The sequence below is a fragment of the Chiloscyllium plagiosum genome, chromosome 3 (assembly GCF_004010195.1).
Source record: "Chiloscyllium plagiosum isolate BGI_BamShark_2017 chromosome 3, ASM401019v2, whole genome shotgun sequence".
Lineage (NCBI taxonomy): Eukaryota > Metazoa > Chordata > Chondrichthyes > Orectolobiformes > Hemiscylliidae > Chiloscyllium > Chiloscyllium plagiosum.
Genome location: NC_057712.1, coordinates 23,094,084 through 23,107,110, shown reverse-complemented (window position 1 = coordinate 23,107,110; position 13,027 = coordinate 23,094,084). Strand labels below are relative to the sequence as shown.

Genomic DNA, 13,027 nt, shown 5'->3' with positions numbered 1-13,027 from the left:
CAGGGTCATTGGGGACATTTAAGAGACTCCTGAACATGCATATGGTCACAGAAATTTGAGGGTGCATACATGAGGATCAGTGGTCGGCACAACATCGTGGGCTGAAGGGCCTGTTCTGTGCTGTACTGTTCTATGTTCTATGTTATAAAACTCAATGCTATGTGGGAATAAGAAATCCAACCTTCAACATGTACACTGATCCCTGTGCCACTATCTACAAGGCCAAGTGTCCTGCATTCTACTTTAACAACCAGCTTAACTTGTCCAGAACTCTTCAAAAACATGTGCATTCCCAGTTCTCTGTTCAGCATTTCCTGTAAAATTGGTCTGTTTAGACCATATTCCATTGTCTCAATTGTCTTACCAAACTGAATTACTTCAAATTTCTCTGAGTTAAACTGCATCTGCCATGTGTCTGTCCCTTTCATCTGTTTGCCCATTTCCTCCTGCTCTGTTATTATCTTTCTCACTGTTTATTGCATTATCTGCAAACAAATTATACCCTGTGTGAAACAAAACCCAAGTCGTGAATATAAACTAAAGAGCAGCAGTCCCAGTACTGACACCTGAGAACACTTCTGCACAATATCCTCCAATCTGAATACTAACTCTTCACAACAATCTAAATTCTGTCCTTCAGCTAATTTCATTTCCACACCATTACCGCTTCTAACTTCATGGACATCTGACAAAATCATTGATACAAAACATTAATCCTGTTTCTGCTGTCATAGATGCTGCCTGACCTGCTGAGTATTTCCAGCATTTTCTAGTTTTACTAAAGGATCTCCACCTGGATTCCAAGGGTCCACAGTCACCCATCATGAAACTAGTCAATCTCTTCTTAAAACACTTAGGAACTTCAAGTGTACAAAGGACCCTCCGAGGCTGTGGATATGGGAATCCTGGCATAGGCATATCCTTACCCCAGGCCCATCCTTCTGGAAAGACTACACCATGAAAGGTACAGCAAGATTCCATCAGAATCTTACAGGGTCTGTGGATTTCAGGCAATGTACTGTACCTAGGATGCCAAAGTTCCATCAGAAGTAGCCCACTGGAATGTCTGTAGAATTTAGTGGTTTAATGCATATTTCTGACAGCCACCTCATCCTTGGCAAACAATCTGCCACCATAATAATGTTGAATTTTATTCATTATTTCTAACTCCAACTTCCCGATCTAGAATCTACAGTTTCTTGTTAGTCCGCTCTTGGTGAGTTACAATGGCTTCTGCCTTGACATCACCAGTATTGAGAAACAATGTGAAGCAAAGATTGTTCGGGCAGTCAATGGTCACTCCTGGTATGATTGAACATTGATGCAACCAGTTGTCAGTCTACTTCAACATCTGCCCAAAGATTCTGTAAGGTTCTTCTAAACTTTTTGAACAACCTCTTATGTGGCACAGCAGTAAACTCTCAATAAACAATGACAACTGAGTTTCAGAATCCACAGTGCAGACGGTTTCTGAAAGGTTTCTGACAGATAGAAGGTTCTTCTCTCCATAAACCCATTTTAACTTGCAATCGTAACTTCATATTTTTTATAGGGAACTCACAGCACCATTTTTTCAGCATCAAATATGTTTTTCACAATTAATCTCAACTTCACTAGCCTGTAATTTCAAAGTGAGCCCATTTGTTTTATTTTTAAAAAATAGGTAAATGTTAAATGTCGCATTCCTTTGTTCTCAACATTTCTATCACTTCCTGTTTATCAATTATTGTTATCCTTAATATTTTGTCCTCATTTCCTGAAAATAACCCCCTTGTTCTTAGAGGAAGTCAATGGATTGTTGCATGGAAATGCACACCAAAAGTCCGGGAAGTTAACAAATACTGAAAGTGGAAGCCAGTGTCTATCTACCAAAACAATTTATTTGTATCTCTTAGCTCAATACAAACACTGACTTACTCTCTCCCACTTCCTAATCCAGCCTGATTCCAGGAAAAACAACCCCTTTTTTTTGAAAACCCACCACCAAATCACCCAAGTGAGAATTTAAACAAGTTACAAACAATACCAACCAGGGCAGTGCAATAATAATATGAGGGAAGAGTAGGAAAAAAGATAGAGGCTAAATCAAAATGGAGTTGGGAGGTGAATTCATCAAGACTAGCCTTTTATTTACTTTTATATCCAGAGATGTTATTACACACAAAAACTAGCCCTATTTTTTCTTTTTTTCCTTCTTTAATGCCCAGAATTGCATAACTGAGTGACTTTCCCTTCACCAAAATCATGACATTTTTTCACATTTTTGTTTTTTAAAATTTTTTTCTTTAGATTATATTTCAGCTATTTTTAAATCAGCCTGTTCAGTGATGTTATTACATGCCTTTGGAGCAGGTGGCACTTGAATCTGAAGGATTATATCTGAAAAAAGCCTTGGGTTTCGTTTTGCAATATCTCTTCTGTTGGCTGCAAAAAGTTCCTTATATTTCTATTGAAGAAGGTAATGGTTCTAAACAGACTTATGTTGGAGACGGCATTAATTTCCACTTAATCTGATGATGTCACACAGACATGGATGGGAATAACGCAGAATAAGTTAAGTCCTTGTGGAGTGCAGTGCTGCATATGCAGATCTCCTCACAGTCTTGCCAGCAATGTTTATTTTGTACCATGGTAACTTGTACCATTTGCTATAATGCATTAAATAACATCTCGTTCAAGTAATAGAGTCATTGAGATGTACAGCATGGAAACAGACTTTTTAGTCCAACTCCTCCATGCTGCCTAGATATCCTAACCTAATCTAATCCCATTTTCCAGCACTTGGCCCATATTCCTCTAAACCCTTCCTATGCATATACCCAACCAGATGCCTTTTAAATGGCATAATTGTACCAGCCTCCACCACTTCCTCTGGCAGTTCATTCCATTCATGCACCACCCTCTGCGTGAAAACGTTGCTCCTGAGGTCCCTTTTATATCTTTCCCCTCTCACCCTAAACCTATGCCCTCTAGTTCTGGACTCCCCCACCCGAGGGAAAAGACCTTGTCTGTTTATCCTATCCATTCCCCTCATGATTTTATAAACCTCTGTAAGGTCACCCCTCAGCCTCCAATACTCCAATGTTCATTTTGATAATGCTGTAATGCAATATGTGAACATCGTGATCAAGTCAACAGCCACTTCTCATTGAGTTTCTGTTGGTGGCAGCAAACTATCCAACCAAGAGCTGCTAGTCATTGTATCCCAAAACCAAATACAACAAAAACCTTAAATTGTTCAGTCATCTCTGATCTGTTACTGAAAAAAGATTTAGAAACTCTTCAATCCTGAAATATTCCCATCTTAAACATTTAGCTCAATCCCAGTACAAAGTCTATTTCTTTTCCTCCTCTTACTGTGCTTTCATTGATAATTGTCCCTGAACTAAACTCACAATAATCATATTCAGGTTCTAATCATACCTTCCTAATTGGTCTATAGTATTCGGCATCGATTGTATCACTCTGACTGCGTAACTCATACCAGTTACCTATTACTAACTCATTACCTCTTATGTAATATCTAATTTACAGAGTCATACAGCATGGAAACAGACCTTTCAGTTCAACTCATCCATGCGACCAAGTTTCCCAAACTGAGCTAGTCCCATTTGCCTGCACCTAACCCACATCCCTCCAAACCTTTCTAGTTTATATCCCTGTCCAAATGTCTTTTAGATGTCGTAACTGTACTTGCATCTACCACTTCCTCTGGCAATTCATTCAACATACAAACTACTTCCTGTGTGAACAAGTTGCCCCTCAGGTCTCTTTTAAATCTTTCTCCTCTCACCTTAAAATTATACCGTATGGTTTTGATCACCCTACACCAAAGGAAAAGATCTTTGCTGTCTTCTCGACACTAAGTCTAGATATTACGATATCCTTAAGCAGAATTAGGAAAACCTTCCTGGCCCATCTCCTTTATTTTTACATATCAGTATTCACTCCTTTGGTATGTTCTTTTCCTCTACCCATTTCTATATCTTTATTTCGCCATGAGTATGGAATAACTATAGTTCTCACAGAATAGCAGTTGAGAGTTATGCATACAGAATCAGAAATCCCTACTGTGCAGAAAGAGGCTATTTTGGCTCATGGAGTCTCACTGATCATCCGAAGAGCTCCCAGCCAGACCTAACCACCCATCCTACCAACGTAACCACGCATTTATCATAGCTAATCACCTAGACTACACACCCCTGAACACAGCAGGGCAACTTAGCACAGCCAATCCACCTAACTTGCCCATCTCTGAATTGTGGGAAGTAATCAGAGCACCCAGCGGAACCCCACACAGACAAGGGAGAACATGCAAACTCCACACAGACAGACAGTTACCTAAGGCTGGAATCGAACCTGGGTCCCCAATGCTGTGAGGCAGCAGTGCTAATCACTGTGCCATCATGCCTGTAATGAAATTTATTTCCACTCCTTCATAAAGTCCAGGAAAAGCGCAGCAACACATTTTTAAGCTCTGATCTCCAGCACCTGCAGTCCTCACTTTCTTCATAAAGTCCTGTCTTATTCCTCTTCCTTTAATTCACAAGGAGCACCACAGTCAGTACTTTTGCATATGCTGAAATTGTTCAATTCTAGGCTGTCTGCTTATTGATTTTTGAATGCTCCCCCTCATGTCTTCAATCTTCTCCAATTCATGCTAACTATTCTATTTACCATCTCCACCAAGAGATTGATGTCAGTGGAGTTCAGCCCTATTTGGTACAGTTTCTATTCTCCCAAAATTTACTTCATGTTCCAAAGATCAAAATCCTTTTCCTCCTGTGTCACATTTTTTCCACACACATTTTCCTGTCTAATCCTATGCTGCGTATATCGTCCAGAATGTGCGACTGAGTAATCCAAAGACTTTTCCTTTTCTTAATTTCCAGCATTCAATACAAAAATTTCATGTTTTTCATATTTTAAGCATGAGCTCTCAGTCTCCTGACATTTTAATTGTCTACTTTGCTCCCATTTTGACTATTCTGTTTCATCCTGCTGCAGTGTTCCAGTGAAACTCACTGCCAGCTGAGGAACCTTATCTTCAGAATGGACATTTTAGAATCTCCTGAGTTCAACATCGAATTTAACAATTTTAGACAATAACCTTTGATCCTATTTTCTTTATGTTTCTTGTTGATTTCAATTGTTGCTCTAATTTCCCTCTTATTTCCCTCACGTTGATGACAAGTTCTTTCACACCTCTTCTGGACATCTCTTAATTTTGTTAATCATACTGCTATCAGAAACCTTTTGTCAATTAATTCATCCTGCCCTCTACATAATTCTTCATTTCTTCCTACAAGTGTTCTTCCTGTCATTCGACGAAAACCTATCACTTTTCTAACTTTCCTTAGTTCTGATGAAGGTCACGGACCTGAAATCGTGGAATCCCTACCGTGTGGAAGGAGGCCCGGCCCATCAAGTCCAGACTGACCCTCTAAAGGACATTCCACCCAGAAACATCCCCTTACCCTATCCCTATAACCCTACATTTCCCACGACTAAACCACCTAGCCTGCACATCCCTCGACACAATTTAGCATGGCCAATCCACCTAACCTGCACATCTTTGGATTGTGGGAGGACACCCATGCAGGTATGGAGAGAATGTGCAAACTCCACACAGTCACTCAAGGTTGGAATTGAATCTGGGTCCCTCCTGCTGTGAGCGAACAGTGCTAACAACTGAGCCACCATGCCACAAATACTTGCTGGGTTTTTTTCCTCTCTGCAGTTGCTGCCTGACAGCTCACTTTTTCCACCATTTTCTGTCTGAAAACCAATAGTAGTTGTGGAAATCCATCACTATGAAGTATTTTAAGTAATGCTTAAAACTTCAGAGAAGATAAACTATTTTTAAAACAGTATTTATATCATTTAAATCATTACTTGAATTTTAACAATGCATTAATGGAATGAACTTTCTGATTATAGGAAACGCAGAGAGGTGTTTGATTGCGGGAACCAGAAAGAAGGCTATCAGAAAGATGAAATGATGCAGCACTAAAGGATCAAAAATCAAATAAATACTGTCCTAATACCACCACATGACCAACATCAACAACACTAGCCCAGATCTTCAAGTCTCGGGTTCATTTGGAGACCAGCAATACTCCAGAAAGTGAACAACAATTCACTGTGCAGTCCCAATGCAGGGATTCTGCTGATATTGCCCAGAAAGTTTGAACTTCTACTAGGCAATGCCCAAATTTCATAGAACCTTCTGAACCAGTGTCTCAATCTGAGTTAGAGTCGAGACTTCAAAACTTCGAACTTTATTCATTTCAGGAGAATATCATCAAGTTTTAACCCTCATTTGGAATGCTGAAGCAGACAACATGGGCCGAGTGGCCTCATTCTGGGCCATATATTTCTGGGAGTCTCTGCAACATTAGACCAGAAACAACTTCGTCAAACTCCATGTGTAACTATAGAACTGGCCATCAATACTGTCCTCATGCCAAGCCTGGCCAGCCCCTTAATCCATCAACTAATCCCCATGAGCCTTGCCTGACTAATTGCAGCCTGACCTGACTAGTCCACAACATAACCCAACTCAACCTAACAATCCCCATCCATGCCCACTTCAACTGTCTATCATCCTATGTACCTGTTCACTACACCTCCTTGACCATTTATCTGTTGTTCTCACGTTCTTCCATAGCTTTTTTTAAAAAAACTTTAGAACATATAAACTCTTGATTGATCAGAATACAACAGTAGTAACATACATAATGGGGTGTGGCTTTAGTGTGAATCTTCTGCACTGCACCTTCTGAGGTTTACTGTCCTGAGTCAGTTCTGAAAGATCTTCCATTGTAACATTAGAGAAAAGCAAACCTGTACTTTCTTTTGTCTGATCAGAGTCATAAATAAGGAGTGGAACCTTCTGTGAGCAATGGAGGTGTTGCTTGTTGGCTGGAGAAACAGTGGGAGGTCCAGTCTACCTCTTCTAAGGAAAAACCCCTGGATCTTCTGCCAATCAAGCAAATCCAAGGACATCACAGGGTCTACCTCAGGAATTAGATACCCAGGAGTGATAGTGCAATCAGTGGGCAGCAGATCCTATGCTTGGCAACACCAGGAAGGAGGATAAGGTCAGAGGAGCGAATCTGAAGAACCGGAACCCATGAGCGAGGTCAGTGATGTGTGTGCGAATGGCATGAGGGGCATAGAATGGAAGGGTTCATTCATTGAGACTAAATGCAAAAGAGTTTCAGGGCCAGGAATAATGGTAAGGGGTGCCCTGCCTGCCAGCTGTCCATGCTCTCTAATAGGCAATAAGTGCCTTTGATTCAACACCCCTCATTAGGTGGCAACCCACACCCTTTCTGCTTCTAGAACTCTACGTGCCAGGCCAGCCTGACACTGAGTTATTCAGAACAGCAGCAAGAAAAGGTCCTTATACGTTCCCTCAATGGATCACCTCAGGGTATCAATTGACAGTGGAGCAGGAAAGCCATGTATCTTCCTGTCCTGAACTTTATTCTGGTGGAGGTTGGAATGGGACCAAGGTTAGTTACGCCATCATCCTGCCTAATTAAACATGCTTCCCCCTTCCTTCCTCACCACTTCCAGGAGCCAAGGATTCTGCCCATAGATTCTGATCCTGATCGGAAAATCCGGGCCATTATATTGGGAATGCACTTGTAATGATTCTTCTCATTGACAGCCTGGCAGACTACAGAGTAAAGTAGAAATGTACTCACTTCTCACAGAATAACATTGTTTAGTATATATAGCAACCAGCAAGTGTAAGTATGCTAATGAGTATTCATTTTAAATTACAATCATTCACAATGAATCTTTTATACTTGAGATAAAACTCAGAGGAGTATTCCATGAAGTAGAGTGTGAAAATGAACAGCTTCAAACAAAGATCTCTGCAATCTCTTCCAAATGGAAACAACTCCAAAATCAAACTCTTTTTGTCATCTTCTTTCAAACAACAGCATTCAAGATGAGCACACCAACAACAAATTAATTTTAGAGAGTTCCTGATTTCAGCACACTGTGGCAAATGTTATTGAATAGCAGTGATCTTTGATAATGAACTAATCACACTGGCAGAATTCATAAGTCCTCCCTACCAACTAGCATTAAAAAGTAATATTTTTCAGTAGTGCTGTTGTACCCAATATGTGGCAATAATTATTTTATTCCACAAATTATACTTTGTGAATTAGAAGCTATAGAGCCAATAAAAGAGTAGACTTTAGTTTCTGGATATGTGTTCAATAATTGATATCAACATAACAATGGTTTCATTTAAACAAAGTTAAAAATCACACAACACCAGGTTATAGTCCAACAGTTTTATTTGAAAGTACAAGTTTTTGCAGGGCTGCTTCTTCGTTGGAGGGGCAAGATCAGCCATGGGAACCAAATTTGCACTCCAATATGCCAACATTTTCATGCACAAGTTTGCACAAGACTTCTTTGCTGCACAGGACCTCTGACCAGCACCATACACCAGATACATTGACGATATTTTCGTCCTCTGGACCCATGGCAAGGAATTACTGAAACAATTACACAGTGATATCAACAAGTTTCATCCCATCATTGGACTTATCGTGGACTACTCTTTAGAATCAGTATCATATTTGGACACATGCATCTCCATCAAGGACAGACACTTCAGTACATCACTCTACCACAAGCCTACAGATAACCTCATGATGCTGCATTTCTCTAGTTTCCAATGTGAACATATTAAAACAGCCATCCCCTAGGGACAAGCCCTATGCATACACAGGATCTGTTCAGATGAGGAGGAACGTGACAGACACCTGAAGTTGCTGAAGGATGCCTTCATAAGAACAGGATACAATGCTCAACTCATCGATCGCTGGTTCCAACGTGCCACAGCGAGAAACCATAATGACCTCCTCAGGAGACAGACACAGTCAAAGTCTGTACTTTCTGGGAGCGGAGAAACTACGCCACGTTCTTCACAGCCTGCAACACATCAATGAGAATGAGCACCTCACCAAGATCTTCCCTACGCCTCTACTTCTCACCTTTAAACAACTGTCAAACCTTAAACAGACCATTGTTTGCAGCAAACTGCCCAGCCTTCAGGACAACATTAACCACAACATTGTACAACCCTGCTATGGCAACCACTGCAAAGCATGTCAGATCATCAACGTGGGTACTACCATTACACATGGGGACACCGCCCACCACATGCACGGCAGGTACTCATGTGATTCCGCCAACATTGTTTCTCTCATACACTACAGGCAAGGATGCCCCAAGGCATGGTATATTGGTGAAACCAAGCAGACACTACAACAGTGCATAACAATCGCCAGACAGGGATGTTCCCTCATAGTCAGGAAACACTTCAGCAGTCAAGGACATTTGGCCTCAGATCTTCAGGTGATCATCCTCTAATATGGACTTCGGGATATGCAACAACAGAGTCACCGAGCAAGGCTGATAGCCAAGTTTGGTATCCATGAGGACGGCCTCAACTGAGATCTTGGGTTCATGTCACTCTACATGTGACCCCACCACACTGTACACTCACACACAAGCACACATACATAGACACACTCGTACATGATGACACTCACACAGACACTCACTTATGCACACGCTCTCTCACACACTCACTCATATGTATAACCTCTCACAGGCATATACTCCATCACACTCAAGCAACACTCTATCAAGCATGCACACACATGCACATTCTCACACACACATATGCTCACACAATCTCTTCCTCTCTCTGCTCCCCCACCCCAAACACACACACATACACAACTCTGGGATGAATTTGCATTTGTGGATAGATTCTATTTTGTTCAGAAAGCACACAATCTGTAGGCAGTCAGTCCAAGTGACATTTTATAAATTCCTACTTTGGAAACAGAACTTGTCTGACTCAAGGTTGGGATGCACTCAGACTCTAATTCACACCTTTAATATATTGTCTGAGCTGAGATGTCACCTTTATTTATACTGATAAATCCTTAAGTTATCTGGGGGCTGTGACTTTAAAGTAGTTCTGGGATTTACATATTAATCAATTGAAACCTACGTTCCCATTCTAAGTGATTGAAGACTTAACAGCAATCTAGGCTTGTTCAACATATTGCAACAATTGTATGACACTTTGGTCATTTACCATAAATTCTGTGTCCTATTATCCTGCCCCACTAGTTACCTGACGAAGGAGCAGTGCTCCAAAAGCTTGTACTTTCAAATAAACCTGTTGGACTATAACCTGGTAATGTGTGATTTTTAACTTTGTCCATCCCAGTCCAACACCAGCACCCCTTCATTAGAACAGGGAGATATTGATGTGTAGATCACATTTTTGAGAATGAACAAATGCAAAACAACAATTAAGGAGGCAGAAATAACAATTCCAATTTAAAAACAAATTTAACCTTAGCAACTTTTTAAATTTTAAAGATGAATTGGGACCCCAAAAGATAGAGATACGTGTAGATTGAAAAGTCCCTATAATAAATCAAATGGATCAGTATACCAATGCATCTGGTGAGATACAACTGGTGGTTAGTGAGGGAAAATTCCTATGAAATCTGGTGTTCTTCTCCAGGGACTCATGAACCTTTCACTAAATTATGTTGGGATATCGGGAGAGCTCTCAGGAAAACACATACTTTCACAGGAATCTAGGTTGTTCCTCTCGCTGTCCTTTCCTCAAACATTTGCATTTGATCTTATGCCTTGATTCCTGAGTTAACAGCTTGTGCCCGAAACGTCAATTCTACTGTTCCTTGGATGCTGCCTGACCTGCTGCGCTTTTCCAGCAACACATTTTCAGCTCTGATCTCCAGCATTTGCAGTCCTCACTTTCTCCTTCTTGAGTTAACAGTTTATTACGACAAAGGTGAATGGTTTGAATAATCTCTTAGGGAGGAATTCATTGAGAATCTTTTACTCCAGTGTTCTATGTGATAGCAAATCAGCATCCTGATGTGCATCCCTCCTGGATTTGATTTTCACTGAGGTCAGGAATGCGATGAAACAGGCTGCTAATTCGCTCTTATCGATCATATACCGCTGCCCAAATGTTAAAAACACCCAGAAGGTTATGGTTGACACGCCTGTAAAAGTCGAGATGAGGTCAAACCTTTAGACAAAAAGCAGAGGTTTTGACTTTTAAACTAGTGATACTTTCACAGGGTTAAAATCCATGCCAGATCTTTGGAACAGCCAAGCCGCCAATAATGACACTGACGCTCGTTGCTGGCATGGTGCGCAGCAGGGAACAGATGTCCCAGGCTATCTACCGGTATTTCTGACGTTTAAATGAGAAAAGAGCAATTGTGACAAATTCTCACTAGATTATTCCTCCTCCCAAAACGAGCACAAGGGGAATGAAAAATGAAGGATTCATTGGAGCCAAAATCTGGGGGGTGTCTTGCACAAGCGACACCCGAAACATGAAGGATTTGGAGGTTAAAGATTGGGGCTCAACTCTCAGACAAGATTGATTATTATTTGAATATAGACAGCACTGGAAAAAATCTGAATTAACTGTGCAAGTGCTATTTGGGAAAAAGCCAAACTTTCCCATTCCCAAAGTGTATTGCAATTTTCTTTGTTTCAACCTCTTTGTGTCCATTTGTGGTAAATACCAGAGCAGCTAAAGCTATGCTTCAACGTTCATGACCTTGGGTTCAGCTTCTGTCAGATTCCCTTTCTCTTTCAGCGTGAAATTGTCAGGAAAGGCAGAAGGATATCCTGAAGTAGGGAACTCATGAGGAAAAGGATTTTTTTTCGCTCCGTGATGCACACCAATGAAATGAACCACTAACCTTGGAAATGAACCTTTGCAATCAGCATTTTTAATTACCTTAACTTGTAGATGTTTACTGTCTTTCTCAACCAGTCAGAACGCAACTCCCTCAATACATCATGTCACTGCTAATTAATGCAAATAAGATAGAAGCACAAAAAGTGAGTGGTTCTGCTCTGCTGATCATATTAGTGTTTCCTCCAATTGAAATTTGGATGTCCAAACAAGGAATAGCTTGTACCTGAAGACTCACATATTTCTATGATATTCTTTCTCAAAAGAGATTTCCTGGACTCGGATAACATTCTAAAATTGCAGTTTATCAGATGTTGTTTTGTAACAGCATCACATTTTAGTATTAATAATACAATTTGTATTTAACTTACTGTCCAGAATCTATTTGAAAATTTTCCTTTCAGGTCAAAGATAAGGGGAATTTTTTTTAAAATCTCCGCTGGTGTTGTGCAACTTTGGTATTCCCCTGCTTCAGAAGTAGCTGGAGATGGGCCTTTTGAATATTTTGAAGGCCCTGCTGGATAGATTCTTAGCAGGGAAGGGAATCAAATGTTATCTGAGGTAGGGGGAAATGTGGAATTCAAACCATACACAGATTAGCCATGAACTTGCTGAATGGCTTGAGGGACAAATGACCTACTTTTGCTCCCAGTTTATATGTCCATACTTTAATGACATGATATTGCTGAATACTGCAGCACCAAAGTGGCGTATCTTGGATTAATCTGGAGCAGACACCATACAGAGCTGTCAATGTCACTTTCTTTTTACTGCTTCCCCCTCTATATTTACACCCTTGACACCAATAGCTTGGGACTCTCCAGGACAAAGCAGCCTGTTTGAGTGGTACCACATACACAAACAGTCAACCACTCTACCACCTGACACTCAGTAGTGGCAGTGTGTACTATTTACAAGATGCACTGCAGAAATTCACCAAGGGTCCAAAAACAGCATTTTCAAAACGCACAACTATTCCATCTTGAAGGACAAGGACAGCAGTTGAATTAACTTTCAGAGAAACTGCTGAATGTGGGTATGGTTGCAACACTTAAAAGACATTCGGATAAGTAATGAATAACATAGAACATAGAAGAATACAGCGCAGTACAGGCCCTTCGGCCCTCGATGTTGCGCCGATCCAAGCCCACCTAACCTACACTAGCCCACTATCCTCCATATGCCTATCCAATGCCCGCATAAATGCCCATAATGAGGGAG

At 40.7% G+C, this 13,027-nt stretch overlaps 1 protein-coding gene and 1 long non-coding RNA gene across 12 annotated transcripts in view; one reads left to right on the top strand and one right to left on the bottom strand.

Moving 5' to 3' along the window:
• LOC122541768 overlaps positions 1 to 8,527 on the top strand; it is a 13,478-nt gene extending 4,951 nt beyond the window's left edge. Inside the window, exon 3 of the long non-coding RNA XR_006309671.1 lies at positions 5,941 to 8,527. This is a non-coding gene — a long non-coding RNA (uncharacterized LOC122541768). The remainder of the gene's footprint in view (positions 1 to 5,940) is intronic.
• Positions 1 to 13,027, bottom strand: part of LOC122541729 (myelin transcription factor 1-like protein) — a 438,359-nt gene that overhangs the window by 320,863 nt on the left and 104,469 nt on the right. The window lies entirely within an intron of this gene.